Here is a 17,451-nt window from a genome sequence, read left to right on the forward strand (position 1 = left end):
GCCTCATCTGCCAAGTTAGAGCCATAATCAGGAAAAAATGGCAGGGTGGGCCCAACTCTGTATGCTTATTGCATGGGAACAGAATACAAAGCAGAGTAGGTCATACCTGAGCCCAGAAAGTGAAAAGAAGGAGTGAGTGGGAACCAGCATCTTTGCCTATAGGTGACCACACACATGGGCTGGCTGGTGTGGGTTATAAAGGCTAGGCCCACTTGCTCCCATTTGAAACAACTCTGAAGGGCCATCCCAGTTCCAAAACTCCCCATGAGGTCTTTGAAGCCATTTGTTATAACTACGGGTTGGTTCAGCATCACTTCTCAATCCTGCTTCTTTCACTGCCCCAAAGTGTTGATCCTGAGAGCATCCTTAATAAGCCCCCTGCATGTAAACCTCCATCTAAGAGAGTGCTCCTCAGATAAGGGGAACTAGGAAACCTTCACAAAGACTTTCCTCACCCATTCCCAGTGAACCTGGGTTTTCCTTTCTTTAAAATCTTCTAAACCCTTTTAGATACCCCTCTTACAGTGTTGGTATATTTCTGCCTTGAAATTTATAAATCTTATTTATTTACTTTTGAGAGAGAGAGAGAGAGAGAGAGAGAGAGAGAGAGAGAGAGAGAGAAAGCACAAGCATGGGAGGGACAGAGAGGGGTTGAGGGGACACAGAATCCAAAGCAAGCTCCAGGCTCTAAGCTGTCAGCGCAGAGCCCGACACGGGGCTCAAACCCACAAACCATGAGATCATGACCTGAGCTGAAGTGGGACACCTAACCAACTGAGCCACGCAGGCACCCATTGAAATTTCTATCCAAGTTTTGTCTTCCTCATTAGATCAGTAGCTTTCCAAAGATGGGATTTATATCTGATCTATTTCTATATATTCACCAGACCCAGCCTTTTGCCTTGCATATATAACAAATATTTGCTAAAATAAGTAAGTCCAGATTGCAATATGAGTTGTCATCCCAGGGTTATCTCAATAACTAAATTTTAAAGTGTGATTAGGAAGCATGAGGAGAAAAGCAACCTATTTAAAGAGATAGGATGTCTTCCCAGGTTAAAATTAAGGTTTCAAGCTTGATTACCTCCAAGGTGAGCAGCTAAAGCAAATAGGGGAAGTGTAGCAAGTGTAGGAAAAGAAGTCACTGGTGAACTCTGGATCCTCTGACTGATAAAGAAGCTACAACTGGGGAGCCTGGGTGGCGCGGTCTTAATCTTGGCTCAGGTCATGATCTCACATTTCGTGAGTTCGAGCCTTGCATCAGGCTCTGCACTAGGAGTACAGAGCCTGCTTGAAATTCTCTCCCTCACTTTATCTCTCTCTATTCCTCTCTCCTCCCCTCCTTGCTCTCTGTTTCAAAATAAATAAATTAAAAAAAATTAAATTAAAAAAAAAAAAAAAAGAAGCTACAACTGCCATAGGGGTTCTGGGCTCAGTGTTGTCAAATTCCTCAAGTCTTTCAAGAGAAGATAGTAAGCCAGACTTTATGTGACATTATTTAATCTTCCAAACATGTGCAGGCGAAGCAAATAATATCTATGAATTGGATTTGGTCCTGGAGGGCAACAGGTCTGAAATTTCTAGGAAGGACCTCTTAGGTTTTATATACCTTTGTTTTTCTCAATTGTGTGTATCTGTCCAAAATCGTTGTATTTCATGAGAGAATGATGAACTGTATTTACTGGAGGGCCATTTTTATCCACTGTTATGTACTGTTTTTCTCACTGAGAGGACCAGAGGAGGATGGTGATGTGCTGAGCACAGGATTTGGACCATAATTTCCAGAATGTTTTAAGAGTCTCAGAGGAAAGGTGCAATACAGCTGTAAGATAATTGTTGTGTTTTTTAATGCCTCTTTTTTTCACCTTTAAGATAAGCTTGTGAAATGGGTTGGCTAACAGTCCTGCTGTTTATTGAAAAAAGCAGCCAGGTCATTTCGTGCTAGCATTATTGCATTTGTATTGCAAGGATACATAAATAGAAAATCCAGTCCCAAATCTAAGTCCTTTCTTCTGCAATACAGGGAAATATATCTCCTTTGTCTTCCATCTGATCACTCCTGACATCTGTGCAGTAAATATGGATTAGATAAAGACGCAAGTACTAAATTTCTTTTGTTGCTTTTAACTCATAAAATCAGATTATTAGTGTGAGTAAGGAAAGAGCCTTGTCTGTGAACACATGGCAACTTAAGGGTGATCCTGTAAATGAAGGAGGCGCGCGTGTGTGTGTGTGTGTGTGTGTGTGTGCGCGTGTGTATGCGTGTGTGTGAATTATCCAACCTCAGGATATGTGGGGTGGGGATACAGTACTCTTATGGTGCAAATGATGGGAAATTCAATAGCATATTGTGCGAAAAGGCAGGAAATCCTAGTATCTAACTGGTGGGGAATTCAGATCAAAGAGTTACATTTTGTTTGCTAAGGAGAGAATTACTAGGTTAGAATCTGATTTACTTAATTTGGGATATTAGAGTGGGGCTAAGAAAAAAACCTAATAAATAAATATCAACACTTATGATTTACTGTGCTAAAATGGTCAGTATAAAATGCACAGAAAATTCCTTATTTAAGGTACATCCTTATTTTGTGCAAAGGGAAATAAATGACACATATTATGAACTGTTGCTATTTATATGGAATTAAAGTCTGACTTATGAACATCGGTCTCAGGTACACAATAAAGATCAGAAGTATAGGACAAGAAAGCCTTGTTTAATTGATTGTAATCATATCCTTGTTTGGATTAAGATGTCTTACTTCCAGTAGAGCAAAATTCAGTGAACAAATTAAATTTAATATAATATTATCCAAAGGTGTTCTTAAGCTTTACATTTTGTTTTACAACATGTGGATTTGGTCTCAGTCGATATTCTTTAAAAATCATTCTTTATAAGTAAAGGCATTAATTCAAGTAACAGAATTTTAACTTGCATGGTAAAGCTATTGATTTGATTGTAGTGACCATGCTAAATGTCCTTACTTGTTTCATTCACAATTTCATTGATTTTGGGGAAGAGATATATAAATGTCTATGAAATAAATCTATGAAGGTTATTTTAAAGCTGCCTTTTGGAAAGCACCAACCATTTTATCTCAATGGGGTTTTGTTGAATCATAGCCTTCATTTTAGGAAGTGGGGTAACAGGCACAAAGAGAGAATGAAACCAGTGTTTTAGAGTTGAGAAGGTAAGAGCCCCTTGGGTTTCTGTGGCCCTCCATTGACGCTGGTCAACATCCTTTTTTCCCAGATGATGTTTCCAAGCAGCATGGCTGACTGAGTAGTATTCTCATGGAAGGAAAAGTCTGTCTCCTTTGAAAAAAAATTTTTTTTCAGCCAGTAGGAGGTGAAGAGTGGGCTGGAACTAGGTCAGGTTATCTCTTGTCAGACCACAGGTCCCTTCCAGACTAGCCTGTTGCCTTAAACATGTGACTCTGTCTGAAGACCCTGACAATAAGGTATACCAGAGAGAGACCAACAGAAGCCTTTCAACTTCTGAAGGTATTGCCAATTGATGTCTACACTTTCTGTATTCAGTGTCAGTAGAAACATGCCAGAAGCGATTACTGTCCCAGATCTCTGTTTAGAGGTTCCTGAATTCAAGGATCTTTGAAGCATGACTACTTACTTAGTAGTCCCTTACTTAAGTGAGTCCTCATGGCTCCTTTAAACAACATGGACATTGGGGCGCCTGGGTGGCGCAGTCGGTTAAGCGTCCGACTTCAACCAGGTCACGATCTCACAGTCCGTGAGTTCGAGCCCCACGTCGGGCTCTGGGCTGATGGCTCAGAGCCTGGAGCCTGTTTCCGATTCTGTGTCTCCCTCTCTCTCTGCCCCTCGCCCGTTCACGCTCTGTCTCTCTCTGTCCCAAAAATAAATAAACGTTGAAAAAAAATTTTTTTTAAACAACGTGGACATTTGTTCAGACCTTCCCATGAGGAACTATAGGTCTTAGCTGTCACCTGCTAAGAACATGTCTGACTTATGCTAAGTAACCATGCTTTATCCTAATCCTAATTCTGAAATACCTTTCCCTCTAACATAATCCTCCTCAAATTTTCTCACCAAAGTATCCTTCAATAAAGAGAGTAAATATATATTTTTAAGTAGCATGGAGAAAGGAAATGGAAGAAATTCTGAGTCCAACATAAAAGGTGATGCTAATGATACCTGAAGGTACATCCCAAAGGTTGATTTTTTACCAGTTGTTGCAATTTGTCTTACAAATTCCTGCCACAGTTTAACATTCTATCCCACAATATACAATGTCAAACTATAAAATACGGTATATAATTTTAATATTTGGCACTATTTAACAATGCGTTAATAAAGAATACATTAATGTTTAAAATAATGAGTCTTACTGGTTTGATATAAAATATTTCCTCTAAATACTTGAGTAAAATTGATTATCCAGGATGTTGTGTTAACTTCATCCAGTGATTTCATCCAAAGGCTTTTCCTGCTTTTACTGCAGATTCCTCCCCAGCCTGTACCCACCTCTACCTAGAGGTATAAGGGATATGTGATGAGAAATATATTTCATCAGGTATGCTGGCTGGCTAACTAAATATTGTGTTAAATATTTATTCAGAGGCCTGGGGTTTTATATTTTGTGCGGTTTTTACTTTTAATGTAGCACATCCCTTACCTCTTGAAATAGGTCTAAAAGGAGCATCCGAGTAAAGTCACAATTAGGATTGCTGTTAAATGTAATTATCCCAGAACTGGCAGCCAGGAAAAAGGCAGGACCTTCAGAAGGACCTCAGAAAGGGGTTTTGGAAGTGAGCTACTTTATCTTTTTATAAACTGTATGGAGATTAGAACTTCATGTAAAATAAGAAAGTAAATCTAAAAAATAATAGGATATAGTTAAATCAATATCGATATTTAGAGCGAAAATGCTTTATGGGAGGCAGTAAAATCTTTTAGGATCCTGGAGGAAAAATATGGGTGTAAGAATGGAATAAATTACTACAGTTTAATCACTTAGTAAATAACTAAAATACTGTTGCTGGATTTATGGTGTCAGAGAGCAACTTCCTATTAAATAGAGAGCACGTTAGTGATTCAATGGAGCTAGATTTTAGAGAAATCGTGGAGGGGCCATGGCTGTCTTCACAGCTTACCTTCAGTATTTCTCTTCATTATTCTTCCCTGCATGTGGGTCCATTTTAAAATGTCTTGTGTTGGTAAAACCATAAATTCTCATTTAAAGGGAGTCTGTCAGATTCTGAAACATCCATTTAAGAGCCTTACTTACCTGTGCTACTCACACTGCTGATCATTTTCATCAAAACCGTTTATGACTTCAGTTTACTCTTCTCCATTACAACCAGGGTCAGCCTTTTGGCTTCAACCCTGTGGCTGTATTTGACTCCAAAGTGTTTTGTGATGACTGCTAGCGTTATAATTTTGTGCAAGTTGACACAAACAATGGGTCTTCAGATATTTACCATTTTCTGGCTCCCACTAGCATTATGATGGTAAAGCATTGATCTGAAGAAGCACAGAAACTGGGCTAGTAATAGCACCTCTTATCAAAACTTTGGTAAAGCTAGACATTGCCTCCAACAACACGCAAGGCAACACATTTCCATTATCCCTCTCCCCAACATACTTTGCCGACGTCTCTCTTTCCTGAGCAATTCTGAAAACTTTTTTTTTTCTTAAAATTTTTTTAACATTTATTTATTTTTGAGAGACAGAGAGAGGCAGAGTATGAGCAGGGGAAGGGCAGAGAGAGAGGGAGACACCGAATTTGAAGCAGGCTGCAGGCTCCGAGCTGTCAGCACAGAGCCTGACATGGGGCCTGAACTCACAAACCATGAGATCATGACCTGAGCTGAAGTTGGACGCTCAACTGACTGAGCCACCCAGGTGCCCCGAATACGTTTCTTAACCTTAAGGATATTAATATATCCTTTGTCCCATTTTTTAATTAATTGGCTAGAAAATAGTGACAGATTAAGTCTCACTGAATAATAATAAAATAATGACATTTTAATTATATTTTATATTATGCATATTCAGGTATTTATAGCAAAGTAACAAATAAAAGGAAGTACAAAATGTTAACATAATGTCCAGAGGAGGTATATTCAATTAAGTATAGCTGTTTTCTCATACCCATTTAAAAATAATTTTCTGATTTTCAGCAAATTGTATATTTTTTCTTAAATATGATGTTTCTTTGGGCAAATGACCTTATATCACACTGAACCACAGAGATTGCCGAAATTTGAGTGCACTAATTGGGGTTCAACCCAGAGAAAGAGAACCTATGGGAAGCATAAATTAGGAGATACACTGCAAAAAAAAAAATAGACATATGATTGTGTGGACAAGCTAGGAAAGTTTCAAACCCTGAGGCTGGCAACCAGGAAGAGCTGGCTGGAACCCTCAGCACAGGCTGAAGCTGCTATCCAAAGGCAAAATTTCTTCATCAGGGAAGCTTCATCCCTGTTCTGAAAGCCTTTCAACTGACTGAATGAGGCCTGCCCTGATAACCTAGGATAATCTCCCTTTCTTAAAACCAACTGATGAGAGGCCCTTGGGTAGTTCTGTTGGTTAAGTGTCCGACTTCAGCTCAGGCCATGATCTTGTGGCTCGTGAGTTCGAACCCTGCATCAGGCTCTGTGCTCACAGCTCAGAGCCTGGAGCCTGCTTCAGATTCTGCGTCTTCCTCTCTCTCTGCCCCTCTGCAGCTCATGCTTTGTCCCTCTCTCTCAAAAATAGGTAAACATTAAACATTTTTAAAAAAAATCAACTGATGATGGACTTTATTCATATACACCAGATATCTTCCCGGTAACACTTAACCTTATTGTTTGATGAAATTACACAGGTGCTGTAACCTAGCCAGGTTGACCCATCAAAGGACCTCTATGTGGACCCTTTCTGACTATAGGAAAGGTAACTAAATGTGGTTTGACCTAATATAACAGTGAAACAGTTTCCCAAGTTCTTCCTGTATCTGTATGACTTAGCTATTTTAGGACGTCAGAAAATCACTCTAAAATTACTATAAACTCATCAATGGGAAAACATTTGATACCTTCTTAGATTTTCTTCAAGCCCCTTGAATCATATTAGAATGTTGTTGTTATTATCATTATCATTCCACATGAAAACCCTCTTATTATTTGAAGGCCTGCTTTTAATGTTCCTTTTTTTTCTGGAAATGACTAGCTTCATTAATTGGGCTTTTTTTTTTCTATTTAATTCATGATAAAATAATGAAACAGTGTCTGTTATATGCTTTACAGAATGTACAGTGTATTTTTACTATAGAATTTCTTTGTACTCAGCATAGGAGCACAATAATAAACGAAGCAATAATTCCAATTATATTCTAATCTTGAACCAACCAGATACCATACTGTGTTCACATACACTGAAGGACCGGGGACATGTTTCTCTTTTCAAATAAACCATATGCTGACTTGGCAGTGCTCAGAAAAAGAAATTGCAAACCAGATCCTTGACCCAACTTCTGAGAATAGCCTTCCCACAACAGGACAGCTCCCTACTTCTTCCTCAGGGAGGGGGTGAAATAAGAGTATTGTATATTGGGGCACCTGGATGGCTCAGTCGGTTAAGTGTCTGACTGTTGGTTTCGTCTTAGGGCATGATCTCTCATGGTTGGTCGGTTCAAGCCCTACATTGGGCTCATGCTGACAAGGCAGAGCCTGCTTGGGATTCTCTTTCCCTCCCTCTGTCTCTCCCACGCATGTTGCCTCTCTCTCTTGGTCTCTCTCTCAAAATAAATAAACTTTAAAAAAGAGTACTGTATATTGCTCTCTCTACTGTACCCAGAAGCTTTTAAGACCTAGCTGTGCTTTTTGGATCAAATAAGCCAAGGTACCAGTTTAGCGAAGGAGAGCTTGGTAAAAGTGTCATTACAGTCAGTGAGAAATAGCGGTTTTAAACTTCAGACTCTTAAAAAGAGATGTTAGAAAAATGTCAACCCTGTGAACAGTTGACTGCCAGGATAGTTTTGCCTTATACGTTTGAGTCAGTTATGTTTCCAGCATGGTTGTAGTTATGAAATTTGGAGTCAGCAAATCTGCATTATTTATGGCGAACAGCACTATATATCCTTACTTTGGTATTCTCTGTTTGCTTTGGTCTCTTAGTGACTTTTGCTAATTGCATAACATGGAGTTAGATGAGCATACAAATTAGTTTTTTGATGATGCTGAACCACAGGCCAAAGAATTTATCAAAGAATTCTCTTTGCTTCTCCATTTCAACTTCTAGTGAAGGCCTTCATGCTTTTATCTTGGCTACTATATATTCTTCTTACCACTGACCTTTCCCGTTTCTTGAGGCTGCCACTGCTAATTCAGCATGAAGGTACAACCCCGATGAATTAGTGTAACAAATCAGACATCTTTATACTGTATAAACTTGGTTAGCATTTATTAATCAATTCATTACTCCAATCAGAGGTGCTGATGCTACAACCCTTGCTGCCACTGCTGGTGAGCCAGCAACATCCTGGGGGCCCGGGGGAAGGCGGGACGGGTTGCTCCATGGAAACTTGGGACATTTTTCAGGGAAGGTCTTTAGCCAGAAACTCTCAGTGGATTAATGCTATGCCATGAAACATCAGATAGCAAGAGCTGTTATTATATATTATGCTTCTGCTTTTAATATAATGTCTTGTTTTACATTTTTATTGCCTTTTCCCTGATTGGGAATTGTTCTTAGAGTCGAAGATGCTCTTCATGAAATTTCATGATAAATATAGAAAAAATATACCCGTAGTCTATAAACACACAAATATCTAAGTACATAAATACATAACACAGATGAAACGGGTTAAAGTTTTTTAGTGTTTCTTTATTTTTGAGAGAGAGATAAAGATAGAGTGCAAGAGGAGGAGGGGGAGACACACACACACACACACACACACACACACACACACACACAGAATCTGAAGTAGGCTCCAGGCTCCATACTGTCAGCACAGAGCCTGATGGGGGGCTCAAACTCACAAACTGTGAGATCATGACCTGAGCTGAAGTTGGACACATAATCGACTGAGCCACCCAAGCACCCAGAAACAAGTTAACTTAAAACCTTCATTGATTTAATGATATTTATAAACTGCATCTAAGATTTTTTTCCTGTGATTGTCAAAACACTTTCATGCAATCTGCAATTTTTTTTTTCAGCATTCAGGGAGTGTTCAGGTTTTAGATGTGCAATTACCATACTGAAGAGCAGGGAAAAACATCTGGAGTGAGGAAAGGTGCAATGGTGCACAGAAATAGAAGCTCATTTACCTTCAAGCTGGAAGGTGGGAAAAGGAAAGTACCATTCACACCTGGGTGTATAAATCAGTATCTATTACATTCCATTAAAAACGTGAGCAGCCCCTATTATAAGGCTGGTTTGAATGTATAAGGTAGATCTGTCAGTTTTTGGTGTAATTTAATAGCTGTATTATGGAGTGCACCTAGTATCTAGGGCAGATAAGACGGGGGTATAGTGAAGCACTTTTAACAGGATTTTACTATATATGTTTTGAGTCAACTAATAAAATATGATTTCATATCATCCAATCATCATTTCTACTACTGAAAGGATAGCTTCTGCCATGGGAAACACATTCCCAGAATCCACTTCTGGTCTGGTATTTAGGGACCAATGATTGAATTGGGCTTATATTACAGGTAACTATAATTTACAGGTAACTAGATAAAAGTGTTAGTAATGACGCTCATTTGGGACACACATTGCTAAAGGTTGGGGACCTCTGCTGGGAAAAGGAACTGCCAAGCTGCTTGTGTAGTTTTATTAAAAAGTAGTTGTCCAGCACTGAAGGACATCTTTCCTTCCTTTTGTCAAAATAAGGTTGGTTCTTTCATGATCAATGCTGTACTTGTGTCTCTAGATTTGGCTGTTGTTTAATTATGTATTACCTACCTATTATCTTGACAGCATAAATAATATATAGGCAATTGGTCTGGGATATTTATAAAGTCTGGAAAGATAATATTGATCAATGTTTCCTAGACATGACTGAGTCTCCATGGTTCAGAGCTGGGGAACACAGTACAAGTTTTATTACTTGATGAATTCCAGAATAGGAATTGACTTTCTTCTCACTGCTTTCTTGCTAGACTACTGTATACATCTGTGTGTGTGTGTGTGTGTGTGTGTGTGTGTGTGTCTGTGTGTGTGTGTCTGTGTGTGTGTGTGTGCCTTGATTGTAAGCAAATATGTTTATTGAAAAAAGTTAGAAAATATGGAAAGTTACACAAAGAAATTTAAACTACCCAAAACTCACTACCCAAATACAAACATTTTATAACTACCACTGAACATACATTCATTCATCAAATATTTACTAAGCCATCATACTACACACAGGTAGACTTCTAGGTGCTGGGAATACATTAGTGGCCAGAACAGAGAAAAAAGCCCTATCCTCTCAGAAATTACATTTTACTGGGAGTCAATATACAAACAAATAAGTAAACTTTGCAGTTGTTGGATACTTTCCACCTGGGTACTTCCACACTGCTCTGTGGAAGGATGGACTTTAAGGACCACATCAACCAGCTCCTTTGTCCTCTGCATGCTGGTTGGCTTCAGAAAGTGGGAGGCACTGGCAGGAGATCAGAAAGTGGAAGGCAAGAGATGCCAGAGTATTTATTCCTGCTGAGCCATGGATTCACAGTGGCTTTGTTCCCGCTCGAAGGCCATAGCTCCTGCCCCGCATCCTCTTGTGCAGGTACCACTTTGTCTCCAGGTTCTGATAACCGCACTCCCCTCCTGCTCCTTCATTTACAGAGATGGCATTGCCCCTACTCTGTCCCCACCCCAACTGTTCCTCATCCTGGGATATTTTGCAGTATCTTGCTGATTTTCCTTAACTCTGCTTACACCCTTATAAATACTCCCTGTACTTTTTTTTCCCCCCCAATTATTATACTCTGTGTGCCATCTGTTTCTTTCCAGGACCTTGACAGATACATTTAGTATGCTACAGAGCTATAAATACTAAGGTGGACAAATAAACATGGGTATGGGGGTTGAAGTACTTGAGAAGAGTGTGGGTGTGAGAAGGGTATGGGGATTGAGAAGAATTTGGTCTTTTAGGTGTAGTGTGTGCAGGGAAGGCTTCAATGAGAAAGTGATTTTAAGTGAGATCTGTAAGGAAAGAGTGAGCACCTTCTACAAACACACAGAAAGAAAGAGAAGTGGGGAGGGAGAGACAGAAATTTCTAGGAATATACACATTCCTATATTGCAAGAATAGAATCGTATTATTGCACACGGTGTTCTGTAACTTAACACTGCAGGAGTGGTTCCCTATACCATCAAATATGCTTTTATTATTCGATTGTAATGATTATATGGAACGTCGTTTTAAAGTTATGGCATACTTCATTTAATTGATCCCCTGCTTTTAGACAATTAGGCTGATTTTACAACTCCATTACTATAAATGAACCTTGTTGACAGTCCTAACTTCCTGAAAGCGTTTTAACGGATTTCCAGGGCCTACTGGGTCATCTTGAAGGAATCGCTGTTTTGCTCTTTTGTAAAATGGCAGACTGGGCTGAGTCCTGGGAGCTGTTAGCGTGGAGCTGTTGGCATCAGTCTTTGGGAGAGATTCATCATTGGTGCCCAAGGGTAATTTGCAAATGGGTGTGTGGTGTGTAATTACCGTATTGAACAACAAGAAGCACCATCTAGAATAAGGGGCAAGATTACAAAGGGAGTGATAGTTCTTTCTTTTCCTTAAACTGGAAGCTTGTGTGGTGACATGTAAGTACAGTATTCATAACTGCAGCCCTCTTTAACCTGAAGAAACTTCTCATCACCCACGTGGTCACTCTTCCTCAAGCTGATCGAGAAATGAAGAAGTCCTGGAAGAGCTAAGTGGTTTGTTGGGTAAGCTTCTCTCTTTGGATGAGCTGAGCGTACATAGATTGTGTCGGCAGGCATGCGTGTTCATTTGATTGAGTTTGAGGACAGGAGGGTTTTGCTGCTGGCTGTGTCTGGAGTCCTTGGTGAAAGATGAGAACGTGAGAATGGTCCCCTTTGATTGGCTCCATCCCACTGGCTCTGTTGTGCTGCCCCATTCTCCAAGGATATATGTCATCCACAGAATCAGGTTCTCATAAAAGCATAGTTTTGTTAAGACCCTGTATCTTTTGCCTCAATTGTTGTCCGTGGGTAAATTGTACTCTTCACTGGTCTATTTCTGAAAAATAAAAATAATAATCTCAGAAAATAACTTTTTGCACACATTTCATAAATATTCACTGAAATTATATCTGAATATAGTTCATGTTCTTTAAATTTTTTCTTCCTCTCTCTCTCTCTATTTCTCAGCCAAGATCCCTCTCCTTAGTGAGATGATGTGGAAAGACACCTCAAAAAGTTATTTAGAAGTCAACCCAGAGTGAAAAGGCAAACTCCCATACTTCTTCTGGCTTTCAAAACGTTCTGTTTTCTCTTGTCTTTTTTCATATCTCAGGCACACCTCCTGAGACTCTGAATGCCAGTATAAATATAAACACAAGTCACTAAGTTTCTCAGGCGCCAACACAAAATGAATCAACAATGGCAGCCCTGCACTGCTCAGACTGAAGGAGCATTCGTTGTGAAGCCAAGTTTGGATCAGAGGTTTTTCTCTCCGAGGAGATTTGTTGTCTCTTTCCAGCTTTGGAGTGGGTTATAATGACAGCTCTGGGGTATAGAACACAGTAAGAGTCGGTGTAATCCAAGGAATCCCACATTCTCATAAGTGATATCTTTGCAAATATTATTATTGCCTATTCACAAGTGAAGAAACTTGGGCCCAAAGAAACTCAAGACTACGGGGCTAAACCATCAATCTGAGTATGACAGAGCATTCACCATGATGACCAGTGTGTAGGTATTCCATGTTGTATTGTGATGACTCCAGAGAAAATTGGAGAATTGGTCTCATCTTAAATGTCCCACAGGAGATCCAGTAGGCTTGTGTTAGGACTCCCAATTGATCATGAAAAGATTCCAGAACATTTCCAAGTTAATATCTCTAGGTCTGGCTTTTGTACACCATAAAACTGAAAAAAAAGAAAAAACTTTTCTCAATATACAGTTTACTTACTTTACTCATAACACTGGATGTTTTTGCCTTTTCATGTTATTTTAGAGCAGCTCTTCAGAGACATATTCTGTCATTACACTAAATTATTGAAGTACTTTCAGTTTCCTGAATATTCTGATTCTCTCTTTGCTGCTGGACTTTTCATGTGTTTTCTTTTCGAACTGTTCTCCATGCCCCTGATTGCTTTTCCATAACACTCTCTTTTGTATATATGCTTATTCATTTTGCTTGACGAATTCGTATTCATCTATCAATTCTCACTTCAGGTTACCATATTTAAGTTGGGCAGATATTCCTCCTTGGTGTTCTGTTCCCACCACTCCCCAAATTTTATCCGTTGTATTGTGTATCACTTAGTAATATATAGTTCTCTGTATTTTTCTCTATTTCCCATATAATGGGATAGGTAGGGATATTGTATGTCATGTGTGCTGCTGTTTCCCTAGCACTTAACAACAGATGTTCAATACATCCTTTTAGAATGAATGGATAGATGAACTCATGAATGGGTGGACAGATTAAGCAGATTAATCCTTCCAGTAGTTAAAAAAGTTCTTTTTATACCCTTTGCATTTAGAGCCACTATGTTTGGGTCACTCAGTTCTTGAAATATTTACTTGATCCAGTTGAACAGCCATCCTTTAAAAAGCTTTTAGGTCCCTGTTTATATTACCAGTAACCATGTTTGGCCATCCGGACTTTAGGTGTTCCCCATGCTGCCTCCTTGAGATAACTGCCTTTGTAGCCACCACACAGAATGGAATGGACCTCCACCCAAAATTTGGTTCACATATTGAGATCACTGACACACATATACCATATTACTCACAAAATGAGGCTCTCTGGGGAGGCCAAGGTGGATCCTGAGAAGGTCTGAAATGGCTTGAGGTTTCTATGGTGTTTTGGGTGGGGGTGTCTGGAGTGAGGGTTCTTATGTGTGGCCTTGGGCTTGTGTGGTTTGAACTTCCTGCCAGTGTCAAATGAGGGAGCACCCAGGGGCTTGCCCAGATATGGGGAAGAAGGGAAAGAGGAAGGGGTGAGGCATAAATGTTGTCAGGAAACATAAAAAAAAAAGATTAGGGGAAACTGGCTAGAACCATAAAATCTGGGGGCAAATTAATTTTTTCTCAGGGAAAACTAATGCTAAGTTAGCCTGGGCTGGATGTCTATTTGTTAAGTAGCATTAATGTAGGAAGGTAATGTAGATCTCCTTTGAGTCTCTGGGAAGCAGTACATCTCTTTGTTTATCCCTTGTATAATTCATGCAGGGCTTAATTGTATTAGGTAAGGGGTGGAGAATTTAAAACTAAAAAGGTTTCAATGATTCTGGGAACGTGCATTTATTACTGTGATGAAAGAGCTGGCTCTCCCAGTCTCTATTTGCTGCAGTGTTTCAGTGCTTCTCATCTCCAATAAATCGGAGGCTGGGATCTGGTCTCTTGGCTGAGAACAGTGCCTGAAATGGATGCTGTAGGTTGCCTAGTAAAGCCTTCAGCTCGGGGCTTCCATTTTTGATCATGACCTGGAATGTATATCTTCCTGTGGACTGATATCCCTTTTCTGGCCTTGGTCTATCTAGCTTCTACCTTGAACTCAAGAATATATAGGTTTTCCCCAGTATTCTTGGAAATGAGGCATATAAAAGAAGGACGTCATTCACATCCTAATAAAAGGTAATGATGATAATGATGATGATAACAATGAGAGAATTGCCATGAGAGCAAACACTGCCTAGGATAGCCTCTGTTTGTTCACACATTCACCCCTTCAGGCTCCCCTCCTGCCCCCCCCCCCATCTTGTCATATCACTCTGCCCTCAGGGTACTCCAGCTGCTTTGCCTGCAGATGTATACAGAGCCAGAAGGGCCTGTGAGTTTGCATCCCATCTTTCCTCACCACCCCAGCCATGACTTTTATTCAATGACTGGATGGGGCAGGAGTATGAAGGCCCATCTTCCTTCCTTGCAAAGGAAAGTGGGGAGCATGGAAAAATCTGAGGTATACGTTTTATACTCCAGGCTTCTGCAGGATTAGGCTAGAGCTGGGACTTTTCCTGAGAATGTACCTTTGCTTGACTCTTTTCCCTTCCCTGCCTTGCATCGCCCACCCCCTTCTGATATTCTCTTGGGAGCACACATCTTCACTTCATGGTCTGCTTCTGAAGAACCCCACCTCCAGCAGTCACCAACTTTTAATTGACGATTTATTGTCACATTAAGTTTTTTAATTCTCAGAAATCTGTTTGCAGTAAGTGTCACTAACCCTGAACTACAGAAGAACACATGAACCTACTTTCCCAAGTACCTAATAAGTTTTGCAGCCCAGATTTGAACACAGATTCATGCAACTCAAAGGCCTATTCTTTGAATGTGTGACATGTGCCTCTCAATAGAAGAAGTCTGATGTTAAGAGTCAATAGTTTCTCGATCAACTGATTAGTGCATAAAGACAATGGCTCCACACACACACTGGAATATTATTCACCATCAAAAAAAGAGTGAAATCTTGCCACTTGTGATGACATGGATGGAACTAGCATGTATTATGCTAAGTGAAATAAATCTGTCAAAGAAAGACTAATACCATATGATTCCACTCATGTGGAATTTAAGAAACACAACAGATCAACATAGGGGAAGGGAAGGAAAAATAAGATAAAAACAGAGAGGGAGGCAAACCATAAGAAACTCTTAAATACAGAGAACAAACTGAGGGTTGCTGGAGGGGAAGTGGGGAGGGGATGAGCTAAATGGGTGATGGGCATTAAGGAGGGCACTTTTGATGACCTCTGGGTGTTGTACATAAGTGATGAATCACTAAATTCTACTCCTGAAATCAACACTACAGTATATGTTAACTAACTTGAATCTAAACAAAATCTTGGAAGGAAAAAAAAGAGTCAATAGTTTCATCATAAAATAGTAGCTGAGGAACTGATTTACCAGTCAGAACATCTGGATTTGTATCACCCTTTTAATGATGTGTGAACTTAAGCAACTTGCTTCATTTTTCTAAGCATTAGGAAAGAACATAATCTTTTGATGTGGCTTTGATGCTTGATTTAACAACTAATTAGCAGAGTGGTCTTGGACCAAATAGTCATCTCTGTGAGCAGTGTCTGCTTCTGTAAAATGGGGATAAGCATGCCTTCTTCATGGAGGTGCTTAGAAGGGTGAAGCTGTTTTGTAAATTCTGCTTTGAAAGGTGGCTCTGACCAGTGTCTGGCACTGGGTAGTTCCTCAATAAATGGTAGCCATGCTCACTCTCTCTTTTATTTCACTTCTTCAAGTAGGTACTTGGACTCAGAAATAACCTAGAATTGTCACTTTTTCCCCTGCCCCTTGCTCACAGAGGGAGATTCTCTTTGTGTGTGTGTCTGTGTGTGTATGTGTGTGTGTGTATACACAGAGGCATATTTTGATTAAGCTTTTCTTTGCTTTTATCAGTTGGTACACTCTCAGTTTTGCTGTCTTTTCATGTATATTTTATTCCCAATCAATGTCAGAAACCTTATGCAAATACCTTGTTTGTTTCTATATTATTCCTTTATCTACCCAGCTCTGTGCTTTTATGAAGATTATTGTTCTCTCACTGACTTCTTTTAATTTTAATGTGTTTTAAATCAGGCACTATGGGGGGTAGGTGGAAATGTGTGTTCCATGCATGCATGTGTGTGTAGGGAGGGGAGGGGGCACATGCTTCCTGGTGACAGGGCTATGCTCATGCAAATGGAATCCTGAATATTTGGCTATCAGTCCCCAGTGACCAAGACTCGCTTCCTGGGAAGTATCGTAAACATTCAGAGAGAATGACTTAAAAGACTATTTGAGTTTCTCAATTACAAATAGAAAAATTGAGAGGAGGGGAATGGCTTGTTCAAGACCAGAGTCCAGAGCCTCTTACTTCAGATCCAAAGCTTTTTTGCCACACTTGCCTTTGAGACATGTAAGAGGTATAAAGTACCTAGAGAAAGGATTTAGAAAATAGTGATGGTTGTTACTCAGAGTATATTTGTAAAATTTCTTCCTTCTGTTCTCTTGCCAGCTGTTCAGGCTTTCTGACAATACGGTTTTGGTTCAGTTAAAATTCAATCCTTTTGTAGCTCCTGATATCGCCAACTTTGTTAAGGATTAGGCAGACTCCAGGAGAGTTGGACTGGCTTTGAATTGTAGCTCTCTGCCTGTTCCTAGTTGCACAAACTCAGCAGCTTATTTCATCTCCCAGTTTCTTCATTGGTAAATTCGGAATGATAATATGTGTTGAAGGGTTGTTGAGAGGCTGAGATTTTATAATGTAGACAAATTGTCCAATTTAGAGGCACGCACATTAAT

This window comes from Herpailurus yagouaroundi, unplaced genomic scaffold (genome assembly GCF_014898765.1).
Source record: "Herpailurus yagouaroundi ecotype Mexico unplaced genomic scaffold, PumYag 187, whole genome shotgun sequence".
In the NCBI taxonomy this organism is placed as follows: domain Eukaryota; kingdom Metazoa; phylum Chordata; class Mammalia; order Carnivora; family Felidae; genus Herpailurus; species Herpailurus yagouaroundi.